Source organism: Eubalaena glacialis, chromosome X (genome assembly GCF_028564815.1).
Source record: "Eubalaena glacialis isolate mEubGla1 chromosome X, mEubGla1.1.hap2.+ XY, whole genome shotgun sequence".
In the NCBI taxonomy this organism is placed as follows: domain Eukaryota; kingdom Metazoa; phylum Chordata; class Mammalia; order Artiodactyla; family Balaenidae; genus Eubalaena; species Eubalaena glacialis.
Window position 1 is genome coordinate 92487605 of NC_083736.1, and position 22865 is coordinate 92510469.

The following is a 22865-nucleotide window of genomic DNA, read 5'->3' on the forward strand; positions in this document are numbered from 1 at the left end:
TGTCCACATAAGATGTGTATATACTAGATGGATTATTTCCAAGACTTGTCTTTTAGAACCATATATTGGACAGATTCCCCATACACTAAGTATGATTCTTAGTAGGTGGTGGAAATATGATATTGGTAAATAAATTTTAAAATAAGTATGTAATCAAGAAATGTACAACTTTGTTTTTCAAGCACTGTGCATTTGTCAAAAACATTTGAAAATATTTCCAAAAGAGGACTTATAAAATGATTGAAGGGTTTGGGAAAAGGCATCACTTGCTGCTCATTCTTGCCTAACCCACGTTCCAGCCTGCAGTTGGGTGGAGAGTTATAATCAGCATCCTATCAGATTGTGTAGCTTAATGAGATTTCAGTGCATCACTGGAAATGAAGAACTGCATTTCATCCTCATATGACAACATTCTTTAAAAAAAAATGCTTGTCAATCAGGGCTTCTCACACTCTTTACAAAAATAGAAGCTTAAATAGAAAACAGCAGCAGCAACAGGTGGCATGGATTCCAGAATGGGCTTGCACCCAAGAGGAGAAATAACACTGATTCATAAGCATAGTTACAGCGCCTGGTGCCAAGTCAGATTCAAATCTCTCTGCTTTTAGAACAGCTTTTAATTTTTTATCATCTTATGAAATGGGAGTGAATTAGATGCTGATGACTGGCAGCACTGTTGCCTTTCTTTGCCACAGGGGCGTTTATCCAGGTGTGTCAGCAGTGCCCATGGCCACATGCTTAAAATCTAATCCAGAGAGATAGCCTTTAGGATCCTTTTACTCTGCCTGAGTCTAACATGAGTCCAGAGATGATGGGTTTTTCTGCCTCACAAAAACAGTTGCTTACTCAAGAACTAGGCTGGAGTACATAAACTTTGTTTCACTGAGATCATCATGATACAGCTTTTCTAAGGGAGTCCCTTTTTACTTTCTCTTAATCTGAGGGTAATATGCTTTAAAAGTGGCATGCAAATGATCTATCAAAAGATAATTTGAATGCTTCAAAAATGAAAATTTATCTCAGATTATTAGGATAATTTCTCCAATGAGTGGATTGTATATGAATGTCTTTATGTTATTGAAAAACACACTGAGAGCTGGGTAACTTGTTCCCAGCTCTACTCACAAATTACTTTGGAATTATTTGTAAGTTGTTGGCCAACGACCCTGCAGTTCACAAAGAATAAAGCAACAATAGAATTAAAATTTGAAGGATCAAATAAAAAGAAAAAAATGGAAGAGGATAGAGACACAAATTTAAGTAGAAAAAAAATGGAAAGAATGGAATTGTTGCTGTGTGACCATGAGGATGTTTTGTAACCTCTCTCTGCTTTACTTTCCTTACTCCTCATCTGAAAAAGGAGATTAAAACAGTACTTATTTCATAGTTTTGTTTTGAAGGTTATTTGCATTTATATCATATATAGAACATCACAGTTCCTGACTCATGCTAAGCATTTAATAAATTTTAGCAAAAATAATAATTATTAATTAAATGATAATTATGCACCAGGCTCTGTGCTTGTTGCAATGTAATATTTAATATTATATCACTTAATCTTCACAGTATTTCTTATGATCTTTTTAAAGATGAGGAAACTTAGGTAACTTACATAGGGAACAGAGTTGGCAAATAGCAAAGCCAAAATTAACACCCAGCACTTCGTGTTTCTAAAGCTCATGCCTTCTAGATCAAGCTACATCTATTATTACTAAACAGTTTTTTACACGCTATCTCTTCTGTAAAAGAAAAATGAATCATCCCCAAAATGTAAACAATAATATTGTATATGGTAAATTTTACACATTGCTTTTGTTATACTAAATGTATCAATCTACTCTTAGGCATTAAATTAGATATGATGGTCTCTTGTAATCTCCAGAACAAGTGATCTGGAGTCTGTTACACATCATTAGTGCAAGGAAATTAGGTAACATTATATGGTATCTGTCATTATTCTTGTCTGCTAGTAATAGTAATGAACTTTAGCTATTCTAGGAAATAAAAAGGGATTCGTCAGAAGCTTATATTGGATACTATTATATTGGCTGAGAAAACACACTAAGTCTGGCAGAAACCAAATGAGGTTTGGAAGGATACAAAGCAAAGAACAAAACAATCATTTTTAGCTGAAAACATCTGTCCCAGACAGAGACACTGATACTTGTAGGTCTCCACCTCCTCTTAACACCACCACTACTACCACTAGACATGGTAGTAGCCTCCCGAAATTAATTACCCATCATTTCAATCTCGTGTTACTCACTTTAGATTCATAGTCTGGGATGGTAGCATCCAATTAGCTGAGCCTAGGTTACATACCCATAACCTGGTTGCCAGGGGAAAAGAAAGCCTTTGATTCTGAGTGGAAGATGAGATACAGTGTCCAATTAGTACATTACCCAATGAATAGCTGGACAATGGACAGCCAAAAAAGCAACAAGTTTCTACTACATCTATTCAGGTGGCCCTGGATCCTTTTCCCCAGTGGCTTTCATATTAAAGGGTTAGTTATTTCATAAACTACCAGGTTTAATTTAAAAATTGAAGATACACCACATTGTACATACTGCTATTTGCAATGGTTTCCTGGAACTGATTATGAACCAAAGAGCATGCCTCTTGTATTGGCATATAGGTCATGAGGTTTTAAGCCTAACACACTCTCAGAAAATAAGCCAAAAGATAACACTTTGAGTGCATGTATGATTCAAACATCTTTTCCATATGCTTCCAATTTTTCTTTCCATGTCATTTGAACAGCAATAACAATCTATATCCTGGCCTGTATCTTAAAAAATTGGCATTATTTTATGTTTGTAAGAACATTTAAATTCCATTACTGACAATGCTCAACCACACAACCACCTTTTCATCTTTACCGTAGTTCATCTTAAGTGGAGAAAATAATCTTTTTCTACTTATACACCTCTCTGTTGCTATGTTAAATGTTCAGAAAAATTGAAATACTATTCATAGGAAGAATTAAAGTAATTAATTTATAGATATACTGGGACCTTAGAACATAGGGAGGTTATACAGCACCCATGGACAGAATATTAATTCAATATTTAAGAAATATTTAAGTATCTACTATGTAGTGTCTAGAGACATAAAATATTATTGAAATATGTCCTTTCTCACTGGATTTGAAAGATATGAAATTGTCTAATTTTTATATGACATCATTTGTTAATAATGTGCTTGGATTATAAATGATGCATCTCCTGAGACCAGCATGAACAACCAAGATGAGTTCTGCTTTAAATAATGAATGATGAGAACATCGAAGTGACTGGCTCACTTTGGCTAATTCACTCATTAAAATAATACCATACCATACAATTTCATAGGAATTGCACTAAACATTACTTTTATGCTAAGTAGGTTGAAATTGTACTACCCACTCACCACCTGTCAAATCCTGATGTATTTGATTGAACTTCCAAACTGGCAAAGAGGAATGCTGAGGAGAGTGAGGAGAGAAAAGATACCCAAGAGCTTGGATCTGCCTTTACTGTACTACCCTTTACTCTTGCTGTGTCCAAAACCACTGAGAAGCAAACCATCAAAGACATTTAAACTTGGCATTTGTATCCAGGATCATTTAAGAGTCCCAAGACAAACTGGGACACAAAGCTAATATGCTTTTATCTCTGTTGTTTGTCTGCCTTCTTTTAAAAAAATGAATGATAGTAAGAAAATAGAGGCATATGAAATCTATCAAGGCATAGTTTTTCAGAAAAATGCAGCCCTACTTTATAATAAATTAATAATTCAGCACACATTAATAAGTATATTCAATTAGACTAATAAGAAGTAACTTTAGAAAACTAGGTCCCTACAATATCCCTGTTAGAAAACCATATGCTTAGAGAGAAAAAAAGAATGTTTCACTACACTATATCCACAAGCATCTCCTCACCAAAGAAGCTTCAAGGATGGAAGAGAAAGCAATTAGAGAAAATATAGTCACAGCAGCTTTTTTGGTTTGATAAGAAAAAACTAACATTTTGTGAAAGAGGATGATCACTATTTCTTAAAATGCTGAATTATATATTACCCAAGAGTATTATGAGGACTATATGATATTTGGTTTAGTTTCATTTATTCTTGACCCTTACAATGTTAAAGTTGACTTTTCCCCAAACCTCATAAGGAAGTATACACGATCTCTTAAAATCAGTATATATAAAGACAAAGGATGCTACTGCAGCCCACATATAGGGGTGAATGAAACAAAGAACCATAAAAGCAGCAAGGAAAGATATGTATGATGTATCTGTGGCAAATATATGACAGTAGGAGACAAAATTGAGGTACCACACAACCAAAAGAATTGTTTTTTTCTACCTAAAATCATGGAACATTATAAATTTGACTTCCATCACAGATGCATTTGCATTTTACAACAGGGCATCAGCAGAGCAAACTCATATTGGACAGAAGTTGTGCACCTGGCTTTCCTTCTTATATGGATTTGTGGAGTGTCTAACAGAAACTAAAAACATATACATAGTTTTAAGAAATATGGTTGATATGTGTTTGCTATATATTACAAAGACTGAAATATGAGCAATTTGGACCAAAAGACAGAAGCATCTTTTAAGGTATCAGATTAACATCAGCCAAGATACAAAGACCTGACCAGTCTGATGGGAAGTATGAAGTGGCATGGTCAAACACAGAATGTGAAACTCTGTGTGATATAGAAACAAGTCTACAGAAAAGAATACACTATCAGAACCATTAATGTATTCATCCAGCATGTATTTTTTATTGGTTTTTAACATTATATGTTTTACGTGTATACTATTTTTTTCAACTTCTGTACACACTACAGCATGCTCTCCACCAAAGGTTTAGTTTCCATCCATCACCATACAGTTGACCTCCTTTACCGCTTTTACTCTATCCCACTTCCCATCTAGCAGCCACTATTCTCCTCTGTATCTATGTGTTTACTTTTGCTTGGTTTGGTTTGTTCATTTATTTATTTATTTATTTTTATTCCACATATAACTGAAATCATATGGTATTTGCCTTTCTCTAACTTATTTCGCTTAGCATAATACCATCAAGGTTTATCCATTTGTAGCAAATGGCAAGATTTCATCTTTTTTATGGCTGAGTAGTATTACATTATATATATATATATATATATATATATATATATATATAACATCTTTATCCATTCATCCATTGATGGGAACTTCAGTTGCTTCCACATCTTGGCTATTGTAAATAAGGCTGCAATGAGTATAGGGGTGCATATATCTTTTCCAATTAAGGTTTTCCCATTGTTTGGATAAATACACAGAAGTGAAATAGTTGGATCATATGGTAGTTCTATTCTTAACGTTTTGAGGAATCTCCATACTGTTTCTATAGTGGCTGCACCAATTTACCTTCTCACCTCATCCAGCATGTATTGAGTGAGCACCTCTGATAAACTATGCAGTGTGAGAAATGAAAATGAATAAGAGACATTCATGTTCTCCCAGAACTCACGGTGAAAGAAATAGAGATGTAAACCAATAACTACAACAAAACTTGGCAAATTCCCCCTTCACTACTCCCAGTTGATTAATCCTTCAGTGATAATAGATTAGTAAAAAACACCGGCAACATTTTGGTTATACACGTTTGTTATTTTTATTTGTATGAATGTAAATGACCTACTTAAATAGTGAAAAAAAATCTACTCCCAGAAATAATCCCCTTGTACTTGCATAAGATTCTACCAATTACAAAATTGTGAAAAAACCTCCCAAAAGAAACAAAGTCCAGGACCAGACAGCTTCACCAAACTTTCAAAGAAGAATTAAAATCAATCCTCCTCAAACTCTTCCAAAAAGTAGAAGAGAAAGGAACACTTCCAAAATCATTTTATAAGGCCAGCATTACCCTGATACCAAAACCAGAAAGGACACCACAGGAAAAGAAAATTACAAGCCAATATTCCTGATAAGCAAAGATGCAAAAATCCTCAATAAAATATCAGCAAACTAAATTCAACAATACATTAAAAGGATCATGCACCACAATTAAGTGAGATTTATTCCAGGGATGCAAAGATGGTTTAATTAAAAAATTAAATTAAAAGTTAAAAAAGTAATTATGCAAAACACCTTTTCTTCTTCCAAGGAAAGAAGTCTTCGGTATCATGATCATCTTTTACTCTTTTAACAGGATGTTCATCAGGTGGCATGCTAAAATATAATCCTATGAATACAGATTTCAGTATTATTTTAGTCAGGTACAAAGTATTGGGGGAGAGGACAATAATATTGAAAAATAAATATAAATTTTAAGAAGAAACCAAAGTAAATCAGGAATAATGTGAAATAAATAGATGACGAAAAACACTAGAAAATGCTAGAACAATTTCAATCATTTAGCAATACCTCGTCAGTTACAGACAGAAGGGGCTGCCTATTGAAGAGCTGAATCAGGCATCAGGAAGAGGATTGAAACCATCAAGCCCATATTAAATAATGTGTGGTGGCAACCCCAGGGAGCTGGCATCTGGAGAAAGCCAGAATGAGTTTTTAAATCACTTTTATTGGAACTCCTCAGCTGCAGGTAATGGCTTAAGTGTTGCCGAATATGCAGATTTGAAGGGAATGCAACCTTACTATTTAGGTTTGTCTCCCTTGACTCCTGGGCAGAAATCCTTGAGAATGTTTCTGCCGCCTGCATGCCCAGCACATGTTCTTGCCTTTCACATATTTCCTCCTCTCCTTCCCAGTATCACTAGATCTTGGAAAGGTAAATTACTCCCACTTAACGGTTTTCTTATATTACTCTTCTTCATTTTACACAAAATTTTGCAATTATACAACATAGCACCTAGACAGCATAAAATCCATTGAATCTCTTGTTGAATTTACTTTGAACAAATCACATCTCCCTTAAATTTCTACCTACCAGTGATAATCAGTGCTGTCTGTGGTTATCAATCAACATAAACCTGGTTTCATAATTATTTTTGGTCTTAATAATCCAGCTTAGGTCCAGACTAGTACATAACATACAGGTAAATGCATAGTATCTCTTAAACACTTGAGAAGCTATCTTTTGTGGAAAACACCTTAGGTTCAATGTTTATATTTCCACCCTTAAAATAATAGTAAAACTAATTATGTACATTAGATTTAAAACCAGCAAAATTAACAGCAAAACTGTTAATTTACACAGAATAACAATCTATGTTTGTCTTGATTATTTTAATGAAAACAAGCTGTGTTACATGTGCTGCTGCTTTAATCCTCAGATATTTTACATTTGTTGTTGTCTTCTCAAAGAACTACCCAACCATGGGCCTGCTTCCACAGGCTTCTCTGAGGAGACTGAGGGCGTACTGAATAAAATATAACAAAATAACAACAAGAAGAGAAGCCCTGCCACAGAAAGAGCTGGGTCATGCCAGTAACATTGGCCACCTCAAGGGTCAGGTCAATGTAAGGGAAAGGGACCTTTCACCATCTTTGCTGTCCTGACATTAGAAACGAACTTCCAGATGACTGCTTACTCAGATGCTTTGCTACAACCCTTGTCCCAATTCAAACTTTCATTCATTCATGTCTAGGGAAAGAGATTCTATCGAAATCTGGTGAAAAATCTCAAAATTGGGACTAAAAAAAACATATTAACTTTCCAGTAAGGACACACAATAAGTAGATCATCTCTCTTTGAATTAAGATACACAATTATTTACCTCTCTTCCTAATTGGTTTACAAATAGTTTTACAATAATTTTGGTCTTGTAAATAAAATTGCACTTGGTCAAGTGCTATTTTTCATTCAGTACAAAATGCATGAAGTATTTAAAATGACAGCAAGGTATATAGCCTATTATTGCTGATTGTTATCTACCCACACAGAATTTAAAATCTAAAAGGGAAGCATAATGGAGAAGTTTATTTTAACACCATCAGTAGCAACTGCAGCAGAAGCATTACAAACAAGCGTGTAGTACTATAGAGTTTATGTAGGACATTCATATCATATATATATTGATATTAAGCGTCAAACACCTCATGAATTAACATGGCAAAGATTACTCTTACCCATTTTTTACAGATGAGTCTCTGACAAACTTTATATGTAAAATTCAGCATACTTTTGCTTCCATGTTGTTTCCCATACACATGTGAAGAAGCATAAGTATTAGTGATAAAAGCACTTTGAAGAAAAATGTTGAGTCAGGGCTTATGACAGTGTGTAAGTTTGTAATATGTTAGATAGTCCATGACAGCCAAGGAGATTAGCCTCAGTTGCCTAGTCACAACATAGATGAATGATACAATTTTGATAAGGAAAGATTCTGATTTCCGTGAAAAATGTGGAAGCCCAATCTTCCACTGAGGCCTTCTGCTCACACTACCTCCAGATATGCAAAAGCTTCCTCCATTGTGTTGGAAGCTTACGGTCATTCCAGGGAACCAAAATGATACAGTGGGAAGAGAAGATGCTCCAGGGTTTTGAAAATTTACTTAGGGATACTATCAAGGAATATCTCTGTTACTGCTGCACCCTTAACCTAAAATCAGTTCAGTTTTCTCTGTGAAGATCAAGTTTTTTAACCCACACACATTGTTTACAGAGTGATGTACATGTACACCAATCCGTGTCTGGGCATAAAACTAGTCAGCTCATACAAACTGGATGATTTGAAGAGAATATGAAATAAGGAATATTTTCAAAGGTGTGGACAGTGTGTAGGAATACCACTGGAAATAATAAGGCAAACCCCTGGGGTTCAGTAAAGAATGAGGAGAGGTCTAAATGGGCCAGGGGAGGTGAATGATGGCAAAATCTTGAGATGGAGTGGCTGTGTAGCTTCTTTACAGATGCAGCTAATCCATGGTGACCTCAAAGGAAGGTGAGAAACTACTCCAATCTCAGTCTTCATCTGATTGATCTCCTTATTCTCCCCTTTGTACTAACCCAAAATGAAGCCAGAAGACAAGGTGTCCTTTAAGGTGGACACTCAGGTTGCACTTTCAAGGTGGAAAGGATGGAATGGGGATTTGGAGGGACGTTTATTGACTTTTAAATTGTTTTTAAATGTAGTTAAGAGATAAATTAATTAAAACTAAAACACTGTGTAAATCTTCCTGGGACATACCTTTACAATAGAAGTAGTAACTACATAAATATAAGGCAAGCAATTTCTAGTTTATTAATAGTTTATGTCCCCAAAGTGTTAATAAAATTATGCAAAAACAATGGTATTAATTTCTCTTATATTCCTTGTTCAACTTGCCAAAGGTTATTTCATCCATAATGTCCATCAAATAATGTGCCTAATATTGAAGCAATATTAGATTCTCATTAACTAAAAGCATAGGATTTGGAATCCAACAGAACTGGGTTTGAAATATTACACAGCTGCTAATTTATCATGTGATTTTCAGCAAGTTACCTAACTTCTGTAAGTTCCACTTCCACATCTATGAATTGGGGATAATAATAGTAATTATTTCATAGAGCTATGATGATTAAATAAGTTAATTAAGATAAAATGTCTAACAGTTTTCAGTGCAAAAAATGCCCTCAATCAAGTTTAGCTCCCAGTAATATTATTAATAGTAGCTCAACTATATCTAATCACTTTGCATATCTAAATGAGATGGCATCTCCCTAGGAAAATTCCTTCCCAAATATTGTTCTTACGATGACTGGCAGATCCATATTGAGATTCTCTAACATATGACCACAGGTGTACTTATAGTTTATTTGTAAGTCAAGTCTCTATTACTCAAAGCCTGTCTACACCTGCAATGAGAGCTAAGCAGCATACCTCCATAATGTGTCAGGGAAGCAAGACAATTGTATCAAATTTTTATGGTATGTAGGACGGGCTACCCAGGACACAATCACTTTGTCTCACTAAGCAATTGTTCTGCATGTGGTATTTTTGATGTTTCCTGCTGTGATGATGAGTTTCATTTAACAACAACAAAATATTGGGGCAAAATATTTGATTCTGTTGTTCTCCATGGTCATTACCACCCAAAAGTGAATTCCAGTTCGTGATCTAAAAAGGCTAACTCCAATACTCAGTATTTTATAGATCTCATATCAAATCCCTTTGCTGTAGTTTTAAAGTACAAATAACAAATTTCTTCCTACTATTTGCAACAGAGGATCAATTCTTATTTACCCAGAAGGACTGATTAATCTCATCCAATTCTCTGGTTTGTGGCTTATTAAGAATTGCAAATCCTTCTATTTCAATGTGTCCAGCCATTGCATTGCTCATTAGCACCCATGCCAAAGGGCATAAAAAGGAACAGAGTAAAATGAAATGCTAACCAACCTGGTGGACTATTATTTTTACTCTTGGTAAATATGATAGGTTAAGGGGTGGTAACCATTGATTAAAATTAAATTTGTAGAATTGCTACTGATTTTACACATCCATGTCATTCTGCCTCAGGAGTTTTAAACATCTGATCCAATTACCAAAACAGATCTAACAATAGCCATCTTCTTAGGATCTTAAATTTTAATCAAATTTTGAGTCAAGATACACCCTTGGAATGAATGAGTGAATGATTAAATGAATGAATGAAATTCAATAATCATGAAAAATATAAAAAGTAAGTTTCAAATCACCCCTAAATCTCTTAAATATAATATATACGCTTATATGTATGTATGTCTATATATCTATGCATGCTTATATATGTATGTCTGTAAAAAACTGACCCTCACAGCTCAAACCGTACTTTCCAGAGGAAAGCACTGTGAACATTTTGGTTTTTATCCTTCCTATCTTTTCCCTATGATTTTATAAACATAAAATTATATTCATTTGGCATCAGTATCTATATAGAGATGTTTAGCTATAGATATGCAAGAATATATGCTTTATTTACAAAAATGGGTTCATATTATAATTTTCCATTCTCATTAACAATACAATATGAACACCTTTCCAGTCTAACACATATAGCTCTACACCATTCTTTTATAATGAATACATAATATTCCATTGAATAGCTATATCATCCCTTTTTAATGAACATTTAAATTCTTCCCAGTTTTTGGTATGTTTTTGTTTAATTATCAAAAAATACTTTAATAGCTATCCTTGCACATAAATATTTTTACTTATCTATATTATTACTGTTTTTTCTATGAATGGAATCTTATAGGTGAGACTGCTTGTTGATTGCATAGTATATTTTGAATTTTAATAAATACTTCCCAATTGCCTTTCAAAGAATTTGTATCAATTTAAACTCACTCCCTGCCAAGAGTGTATGAAAGAACCCTGGCACTTGTGCTTTGCTGAATTAGAAAACATTCCCTTTCTATCTCAGAGATTACACTGGTACAGATGTTCTCTCTGTATGTGGAGTAATCAGTATATTTGTGTGTGTGTGTGTGTTCTATTGCATCCCCACGTTTATATACTATACATGTTTGGTAATATTTTAAATGTGTTGGGAGTATGGATTATGTCTAACACTAATGGTGTAAATCCCATGGTGTCAAGCATTCTGTACTGTCATGCATTCTGTGGACAGCTCTGCAACTGTTTGCTTTGATGTTGAGAACAACATTCTGCCAGAGTCTGTGCCAACAGACAACATTAGTCATCCAGTCTGTTCCACAGGACTGAATTGTTTGTTGAAATAAGTCATTAAGAGTAATAAAGCAATGTGAAACTAAGATAATTTTTCTTGAATTTGCTAATGCTAAATAAACACATACTCTGTCAAGACAACCAGTAAGCAGTATGACACCTGCTGCTTATCTGTGTTCACAGGTGGCAGCAAAATCAATTAGCCTCTTCTACCCATGACAAGTTACTGATATTGACACACTTTATAAAGCTACATGACATTAAATTGGTTTAAAAAAATCTTTCATTCTGTATTTTATGTAGAAATTATCACAACTAATCCAGCTTTCTATGCCTCATTGTAATAAAAACAACTCAATTTAATAGCCTAACTTTCTCTGAGGTACCCAGAAGTCTTTTATCAATACTATCTCAGGTCTCACCATAACTTTGATCAATACACAATATGTGCTGATCTTGGAGAACTAATAAAGACTAAAAATGGACTTGATGTTATACTCATCTTCAAAATAAAGGCAAAATACTTATGGAGTTATTTATTATCTTTGTATCAGCATCATTTAAAAATTTCATGTTAGACACAACTTTAATATCCAGAGGTTATTTATTGATTAAATAATGGCACAGGCTAAGAAAGAAATATTTTGCAGTCATTATTAGTAAAAAGTGATACTTTGAAAGAGTGTCTTATGAATTGGAGACATTTTAGCTTACAAAAGGAGTATGTTGAAATAAAATATGTATAGTAGGATTTAGTTCTGTAGAACAAAATGTACTTAAATACCCATAAATACAACTATAGGTTAACAGTAGTTATTGTTGGGTTGTAAAGTTGTGAAAGATTTATATTTTCTTCTTTTAGTTTTTTCAAACATTCTAAAGTAAGTAATTCCAAATGTGTTTCTATAGGACATAAGGTGGAACATTTTAATCTTCAAATGAAAAGACACTGGAATGGACTATCAAAGAAAGTTATAAAGTTTCCATCCTGGGGATTTTTGACGATGATAATAGGCTTAGTCCTATTTTTTATCTGAGTGTGGATAACTTGGACTTGGTGTTTTACATGGGCTTTGGCACCAGACCTGGGTACAAATCCCAGCTCTGACATTTACAGGCTAAATTACTTTGGGCCAAATTTATCCCCAGTTTGAGCTACGCTTTTCTCATCTACTAAACAGGTTTAATAAAACTAGTCTTGCACAGTTTCTGTGGGAATTAAACAATAAAATCTAAGAAAAATCACTACTTAGCACATGCCCGGCACATACTAGGTATGGCAGAGATGGGATATCTGTCCATCAAGCCTGTTTCCCTATCCTTAGGTACATAGCTAGTCTACATTTTTCAACCTCAATTTCATTTAAGGGTAGTAACTTTACAGAGTTGTGGCCATTGTAATATAGGTGGATGTGTTGTATGCCAATTATAGTCCCGCCTTATAAAAACCTCCTGAAAAATTCTCCACTCTCTCTGTATGTGCTAGATTGAAGGCAGTGCCACTTGTTGAAGGTTGCAGAGCCTCTAACAGCCTGGGTTTTTAAATTACTAAATCAGGAATACCCCACTTCCTTCACCTAATAAACATGGCAAGAACAATGAATTCTATTGTGTGAAGCCACTGGAATTCTTAAATTTATTTTTTTTATGTCAGCTAGTGTTATCTTAACTAACAGAAAGTACCCAGTAACTTATAGCTATAATAACTACTAACCTCTCTCCTAATTCTAAGATTTTCCTATTTACAATTGAGTTGAAATGCAAGGAAGTAGAGTCAGGGTAAGGGCCAAAATTAAAAAGACAGTTGATAGTAAGCCTGGAACATGATCTACGGTGGCTAACACATCACCTGATTCCCAAAATAGAAAGGAAAAACTCATACAGAAATGTGGTCTAGTGAAGCAAGTGCTTCAAAGAACGTACATGATATCTTGTCATATCCATCCTAAGGTTTACACAAAAGTCTCTTACTCAAAGAGAAAGCTCACAAACCAATCTCCAAAAGTATCTTCTAGGTGCTGCTATCCAGTTGAAACATGTGACCTTTTCCTTTCTGCAGATATAGAGTCAAACTCTTGCAAAATCAATGTATGTGTTGCCTTTGTCTTTAGAAGGAGTCGTAAGCTCAAAAGTCTGTCTAGCTGTGGTCATGAAAGATTCCCTAGACTCATCCCCAGAGCAAGACACCTTTCAGTGTTGAGGTAATTCCTGTACATGCGTAGTTTATAAAGCCCTTTGAGATGCAAAGCCTTCTGTAATTGTCAGATGTTCTTTAGATTATTAGACAGGATGGCAGGATAAAAGTGGTTCTAAATGCTACAAGTCTCGAAGGACATAGGCAATGCTCTGTAATGAAAATTGAAGTAAGCCATGCAAACCGTCTGGTACAGGCACTATAACAGAAGTTCAGCTTTTGATTATCCTTCCTGTAAAGTCTTAGTCTTATTTAGGTATAGAATCTATGGCTTTAAGTTGGTATACAATGTTCAGATGCTGATAATTTCAGCTATTTTTAAAACCTGGTGGAAGTGTCTACTACTTCCCGACACTTGAAGTGAACACTTCAAATCCCCATAAGAATGATGTATGTAATTACATTACTGTATAATAAGTGCAGTTGTGAGATGAAATGGAACAGCTTTCAGGAGAAGAATTCAAGAATTTCAGTACATAATTATACATTCTCAGTTCTGCAGTTCAAAAAGAGATATGACACAGACTTCCGATGATCCACATTAGAGAAAAAAAAAAGCCTCAAGCAATAGACTGATGCAATGAGTGGTAACAAAAATATCTGAATGCTACACTGTGATTATCAAATTCTGTGCTTAATATGGGCACCAGCATCCCCAAACAGGGTCAAAAGTTTAAAGAGAACATTACAGAAAATTAGACACTAGAGAAAGTTGCAACTAACTAGGTCAGAAGTGCTCAGAGTGTCAAAAATCAGAATCTCTATAGAAGGGCAGAGAAATGTCACCAGCCTACGACAAGCAAGTGATGACTCTATAAAATTTCATTATTCTAAAATATGGGATTGTTGGGAGTAAGCAAGAAAATTGATTCCTGACATTTATAAAGATAACTTACCTGCCCTAGAGGTTTCCGTAAAATTATACACTAAATAAATTAAAGCAATTACCAGGCCAGTAGCTGTGAAAATTGTGCTGAAGAAGGATCCCCTCTCTCAATACTTCTTCTTCATTTTTTTCTACTATCTGTCAGGACTCTACCTTCTTGTTGTGAAGTCGCTGCATACTGTCATTTGAAAATCCTGTTGTGATTTGTTTAAATGTACTTTTTAAAGTTTAGAATGAAAGCTACCTAATTATGCCTATATCTTTGTATTTCTCTACTTCTTGATTTAATAGTTCATTGCTTCAGGTTTAACTAAATATCACGTCTTTGTTATTAAAAAAAGAAAGAACCCATTTTATAGAAAAAACAATTGCTTTCAAAGCATGTAAGAAGTTCCTTCTTGCAGCATTTTGAATTTATAACTCCTCAAATAGACATATCTGATCATTTTGAAGGGGACTTATAGGAGAGAATTAGAAATATAAAAGATCATTTGGTCCAGGAAGCTTAATCCGCTGGTAGTGATCAGACAAAGGGACTGCTGGGGTCTGTGAGTGGCCCAAATAAATAGCATCTCTCTTCACCGCCTTAATTTCTTTTAAAAGCTAATTTGAAAGCAAAACAGCTTTCTAGTATTCAATCTTAGAATCAGTCAGTTTGCCACCACCCCCAGTCATACCAGCGCCCCCACATGGGAGTGGAAGATAATGCATTCACTTTGCAGTAAGGCAGACTACCTAGGGAAAGCAGAAGCTGAGTGGATCCTGCTCAATTTATTGTTTCCAAATTTACCATTAAATGTATCCAGCAGAGGAATGAGTGTGGGGACAAAGAGAAGCCTGGAGTGATATAGCTAGTAAAACTCCCTCCACATGGAAGAAACCATCAGAGTATAGAATAAACATTCCCACCTTATAGTGTCCAAAAAAATTAAGCAGTCTTTGAAGAGTAGCCTTGACAATTCAAACATATAAACATCAATCTCCAACCACCCCTTGCTGCTGTCACCTGAGGTCACAGCACTGAAAATCAAAACTCAGTATCTTGATGTATTTTAACTTCTAGACTTTAAAGAAGAGCCAGGTACAATTTTTGAAAAGACAAAATTAGCAGATAGGTGACCTGGTTTGTGCTCCACTTAGGATCCTGGAACACAATTCATTCAGATGGTTTACAAAAACATACTTTAATGAGGGTTCTATTTCTAAAGGTGTGGGCAGGGTGTCTTTGTCAGCTCAGACTGCTATAACAAAATTCCATAGATTGCGTGTACAGGTCTTCTATTTATGCATAATAAATTACCACAAACTTAGCAAATTAAAATGACACAAATTTATTACCTCACAGTTTCCATGGATCAGGAGTACAGCAGGACATATCCTGAAATCAAGGTGTTGTCTAGGCTTTCTTATTTGGAGGATGTAGGGGGAAAACCTCTACCATACTCATTCTTACTGTTGGCAGAATTTGGTTCCTAGTGACTCTAGGACTGAGGTTTACTTTTCTTTACTGGCTATCAGTCACATTCCTTGCCATGTGACCCCCTTCATCTTCAAGCCATCAACATTGCACCAAATCCTTCTCATGCCTCAAATTTCTGAATTCTTCACTCTAAATTCTAGATCCAGTTTTAAGTGATTAAGTCAGGCCCATCTAAATCATCTCCTGATCTTAAGCAGAACTAGTTGGGGATCTTAATTACATCTGAAAAATACTTTTTACCACATAATGTAACATAAGCAAGAGAATGATATCTCATCATATTCACAGGTTCCACCCACACTGAAGAGGAGGAGATTATGCAGGGTATGTACACCAGATGGCAGAAATTTGGGGAGTCATATAACAATTCTGTGTACCACAGTATGAAGATCAATAAATTCTTATCAGTTACCCTAATTCCTTCCTTAATTCTGAGTTTTCCTGTCCTTCAGCCTCCAGGAAAACAAAACATATTAGCTGATCATCATCTTTAAAATGCCCCATCCTGTTCTTGCAAACTTATTAAATTATAACTCAAGACTTTTGAATGTATGATTAAATAATTTCAACTCCTGTAACCTCTTTCCATATGCCCATTTTCAAATACATTCATATTTCAATTTATCTCCTCTCAATCTTCTTCAGTTTTTTCATATGTCTCTCACATTGGGAATCAAGGTTTGTTCTTAAAGTCACTTATACAAGTGTAAGCCTTCTTGACCAATTGATTCTTGTTCTAATGGTTGCTTTAGTCCTTTAAAAAGGAGGATATAGGCATTGAAAAATTAAATTGAATCATTAAGGAAACTCATTTTTTATCAAGTAACTGAAAATGTTGATGAAATACAATTGTTGTGGCAGAGAGAGTGAAAAAGTAAACATGTGACAGTGCTAGGAATCAAGAGCTTTGCAGATTACCTTTCATGGTGCCACTGAGTCACCAAGTGATGCTGGAGAATGTCTGAGACCTTTGCTCATCTCAGTTGCTTCATCTCTGCAACTGGTTTTCATGATTTCCTATTCTTGCTAACACTTCTTTTTTAAAAAATTTTTACTGGAGTATAGTTGATTTACAGTGTTGTGTTAGTTTCAGGTGTACAGTGAAGTGAATCAGTTATACATATACATAACACTTCTTAATTGCCTTGAAGATAAGAGAAAAAAATCTATGGATAAGTGCATCGAACTCTTATTATGTTTTTAACTAAAATTGAGTAATCAGTTTAAAATCGCTTAAGGTAGCAATTGAATTATAGTGAAAACTGATCTGAGAATAGTTTCTCTTCTTCTGCCTCAATTAATGATTGATAGATTTAAACTATTGCCTCCCTGGGATCTGTAACTTAGAGTTCAGATGGAAAAAATTTAAATTTCTCCAGAAAGCATCATATAATCCAACTGCCAATGATTACATTCTTCTTGATAATTTTAGTTGACAGTCCATAACACACCACCCCCTGTGAGGGAAGGCATGTCAAACACTGTCTTACTATTTTGGCAGAAATTTCTGTTATTCTACAAGATTTACATTCATGCCTTGAGGTGTTCCAAAGAGAAAACCTTCATACAAAGTATTTTCAATGTTTTTTTTATTTGTTAAAAGATTAGCTTTTGCTGTGGAACATAGGGTGTCACAATTAAAACCAATCCTAGTTGTGGTTTCCAGGCTACGTTTAAATATTGAATTATCTGGGCCAAAAAAGTCTCTTACTCAATGTGCAGTATGGAAAATGTGCAGCAATTCTTGCTTGGGAGATTATTATATAAAGAGTAAGACAGTGTATAAATATGACATAACATTTCAAACAAAAGTGTTCTGAGTTGCTTTTCTAAAGAAAGCAAAAGAAAGAATAGATAATGAGAAACAAAGTCATTAAACTCTGAATCATTTGTTCAAATCCAAACCAAATCAGTACTGACCAGAAGCTTTTACTAAGTGATGATGTGTTTTGACCTATGAGAAATGAGCCTGTCCAGTTCCTAATCTACATCTATTGGCACTGTTTTTGGAATGAATGGGCAGATACTTAACATCCTCCTCACCTCTAGAGGTTGACTTTTTTCGATGGGGTTATGACCGATTGATATGACAGTGGAGAATATTGCATGCAGATGCATCTGTGTGACTGTCTATGAGCAGTTGCTCCATAGTCAAATTTCAGTTGACCCAGGGTTATCTAAAAAGGTTCATTAAATTAGTACACTTAGTTATGAATAATGCATGATTTCCTTTCCCAAATGAGTTGAAGAAAACTTTACAGAGGGACAGAAGGGAAAGACAAGAAATTCTAATCAATGTTTTATCAGCTACCTGTGGGTGACTAAGAACTATTAAAGTTCCACTCAACTATAGAAAAAAACTGCAATACTGTGACTCCAACTGTTAACTTCCATTAGAGGCAAGAACAATTAGACTTGTACATATATAGATACAAAGGAAAAGGTACTTGTTTCTGATATACTGAACAGTACACACACACACACACACACACACACACACACACACACTCACACACACATCAGGTAGAGATTAAAATTCATACTGTGGGAGGTTACTACTAACAGATTTTAACTCCAGTTTCTATCAATCTTCAGGCCATCTTGAAAGAATTAAACCAGAACATTGCACTGGATGCACCCCTCTCTCTCCTTTCCCCAGCAGAGAAATCCCTGCCAAAGAGATCTGTCTTGGTGCTGAGCTATACTGACTTGGGGGACGAGAAGACACAGGCAAAAGTAAAATTGCTCTTCCTATACATTTCAGTGTGGCCCTTCTCTGTCCTGTGATCTTCTGGGGTTCTCCCAGAGGTATTCTAGTCCAAATATAGTTGTTAACAGAATTTCGGTGGGGGTATAAGGGCCAAGGTGTAGAAAAATTGAAACCTTGTACACTGTAAAATTAAGGAATGTAAATTAGTGTTGCCACTATGGAAAACAGTTCAACAAAAAATTAAAAATAGGAAATTCCCTGGCAGTCCAGTGGTTAGGACTCCATGCTTTCACTGCTGAGGGCCCTAATTCAATCCCAAGTCAGAGAAATAAGATCCCACAAGCCACGCAGTGTGGCCGAAAACAAAAAGAAAAAAATTAAAAATAGAACTACTATGTGTTCCATCAATCCTGAATATTGAATATATATCCAAAATAAATGAAATCAGGGTCTTAAAGGGAACTCTGCACTCCTATGTTCATTGCAACTTTATTCACAATAGCCAAGATATGGAAATAACCCACATGTTCATGGACAGACAAATGGATCAAGAAGATGTTGTATATACATGCAATGGAATAGTATAGGGCCTCAAAAAAGGAGGAACTCCTACTATTTGCAACAACATGGATGGATCTAGAAAACATTATGCTAAATGAAATAAGCCAGTCACTGAAAGACAATTGCTATATGATTCTACTTACATGAGGTATCTAAAATAATCAAACTGATAGAAGTATAAAATAGAATGGTGATTTCCAGGGGATGGGAGGAAGAGGGAATAGAGAGTTACTTTTCAATGAGTAGGAAGTTAAATCTGTATAAGATGAATAAGTTTTAGAGATCTGCTTTACAACATAGTGTCCATAATTTAACTATAGAGTGTTGTGCGCTTAAGAATTTGTTAAGGGGGTTAGATCTCATGTTAACTGTTCTTGCCACACACAAAAAAGCAAAGGGACACAAGGAAACTTTTGTAGGTGATGGATATGTTTTTTACCTTGATTGTGATGATGGTATCCTGGGTATACACCTATGTCCAAATTCATCAAATTATGCACATTAAATATGTGAATTTTTTAAAAAGGAATATTGCAGAATTATGGCCTTTGGTGCTCCTCCTCTTTTAAGTAGATGAGCACACTTAAAGACAATAATGTGGGTATTCAGTAGATGAATTTGTCAACCTCTGAAAGACAAAAAGCCAAGACTGAAAACTGCATTTCTTTTGTCTGAACTTAGGCAGGGCATGTAATCTCCAGTTTATCACAGGCTCCACTGCTCCCTACTGTCCTGCACCAGGCTTCCCACATGCAAAGTATATGTCTGGCCATTAAGGCATTTAGCTTGCATTCCCAGAAATAAACGTGTTTCATACTTTCTTGTCACACACTGACTGTGCTCCTTCTTGCTTTTCTTTGGAACCCTTGCATACATTCCATGGATATGGCTCCAGGCATTGCCTGAGTTTCAAACCTGACTTTTTCACTTACTAACTACATGACCTACTAACTACAAGAGACTCAAAATTTATGAGCCTCAGTTTTCCTGACTACAAAATGAGAATGGAGATAATGTTAATACCTAACTCATATGTTGTTGTAATAATTAAAGTGTAGTTGAGATAGTGCCTGGAACAGAGTGAGCACTGTATAAATGTTTGTTATTATTTTTCTGTTAAGGAAGAGGTAGGGTGCTGGTGAACTGTCTGGACGCCAGAAGGTTGTGACGTAGGAGGACAGAGGAAGCCAAAAGAGAATAAGTCTTGATCTGATTAATTGTATGTGGGTCAAAAATGAATACCATTACCAATGAACATGAGGTCAGACAAGCGTTTCTGCTAAATGAAGACATTAAATCTTATTTCAGATTCCCTGAGCCTTTTATAAGATTTTAAGAGAGATGGATTCTCCCACTGAAGGCAGCTTTTTATCCGTTTCATTGTCAGCATAAATGATATCACTCATCTGAATGTACTCATGAGATCTATCTGACAGTTTTGTCTCCAGAAGAAATTGTTTTTTTTTATTACATGTGTTTTTATCGTATAAATTTTCTTGCTATTGGGAATCAAGACATGTCCAAAAACAATCTAATTTTTGAGTTTTACTTTTAATGGAAGTTTTAATGTCAATAATTTATCAAAGAATACAGAGCAGTTTAGAAACCTATTTCAGAGTGACTAAGAAAATATTCATTCATGTCAGCAATATTTCAATGTTCTTTGTATGAGACATATATGGAAATGGTTGTAGTAGCTTACAATAGTGATTTCCCAAACTAGTGAAAAGAAGTCACCATGAATTATAGTGACACTTTTTAAAAAAGAGATAGAACCATAAAGTGAAATAAGTCAGACAGAGAAAGACAAATACAGTATGATATCACTTATATGTGGAATCTAAAAGATATGACAAACTAGTGAGTGAATATAATAAAAAAGAAGCAGACTCACAGATATAGAAAACAAACTAATGGTTACCAGTGGGGAGAAGGAAGGGAGGAGAGGCCATATAGGAGTAGGGGATTAAGAGGTACAAATTATTATGTATAAAATAAGTTACAAGGATATATTGTACAACACAGGGAATATAGCCAATGTTTTGGGTTTTTTTTCCACACACACTGTATTTTATTTTTACAAGAGATAAATAGACTGACACCAAGCATTGTACATGGATGACCACAACAAAAGCAACAATGATTGCAATTACCAAACATGAAACACACTCATACTATGTCATAATATTGACATTCAGTCCAGTAATCCTCCACTGCAACAGCTCCTTTACTTTGCAGTGAAAATTGATTTGTATATTCTTTGCCTCTGAGTTCTTGTGGGATTTTTTCTTTTTTTAAATTCAACCAGAAAGTCACAAAAATTATACTCATCCTCATCAGTTCACTCAGTCCCATGTAATTAATTTTTTTTTTCATCTTGATCTTTTGTTAGCACTTTTATGAGCTCATCAGTTTTTCATTAGAGTTCTGAAAATGCTTATTCATTCAGTTCAGCAGTACAGTCAGGTACCAGAAACCTGTACTTGTCAGAGTCTTTTCCATGAATTTCCTGAAGATGAAACCCTTTTACAGGAACATATTTACAAAAGCATCAGAGTACACCCAGAACTGTCTGTAAATGACAAAAGACTTAAAAATGACCACGGTTAAAGATTTGATGAAAGTTCATAATAATGCAGTTGACAAGAAAATTAGTTATTTCTGAGATATACATTTTAAAGTAATAACTAGGATTATGACTTATAACATTGTACCAGAACATATAAGATTTTTAGAAATTTCATGTAATGTCTGAAACATTTATATTAACATATTTCCATACAAATAACCCAATGAAAGTTTAGTATTAGTTGTTTTGTTTGTTTGTTTATACTGCAGGTTCTTATTAGTCATCAATTTTATACACATCAGTGTATACATGTCAATCCCAATCGCCCAATTCAGCACACCACTATCCCCACCCCACCGCAGTTTTCCCCCCTTGGTGTCCATATGTCTGTTCTCTACATCTGTGTCTCAACTTCTGCCCTGCAAACTGGCTCATCTGTACCATTTTTCTAGGTTCCACATACATGTGTTAATATACAATATTTGTTTTTCTCTTTCTGACTTACTTCACTCTGTATGACAGTCTCTAGATTCATCCACGTCTCAACGAATGACTCAATTTCGTTCCTTTTTATGGCTGAGTAATATTCCATTGTATATATGTACCACAACTTCTTTATCCATTCGTCTGTTGATGGGCATTTAGGTTGCTTCCATGACCTGGCTATTGTAAACAGTGCTGCAATGAACATTCGGGTGCATGTGTCTTTTTGAATTATGGTTTTCTCTGGGTATATGCCCAGTAGTGAGATTGCTGGGTCATATGGTAATTCTATTTTTAGTTTTTTGAGGAACCTCCATACTGTTCTCCATAGTGGCTGTATCAATTTACATTCCCACTAACAGTGCAAGAGGGTTCCCTTT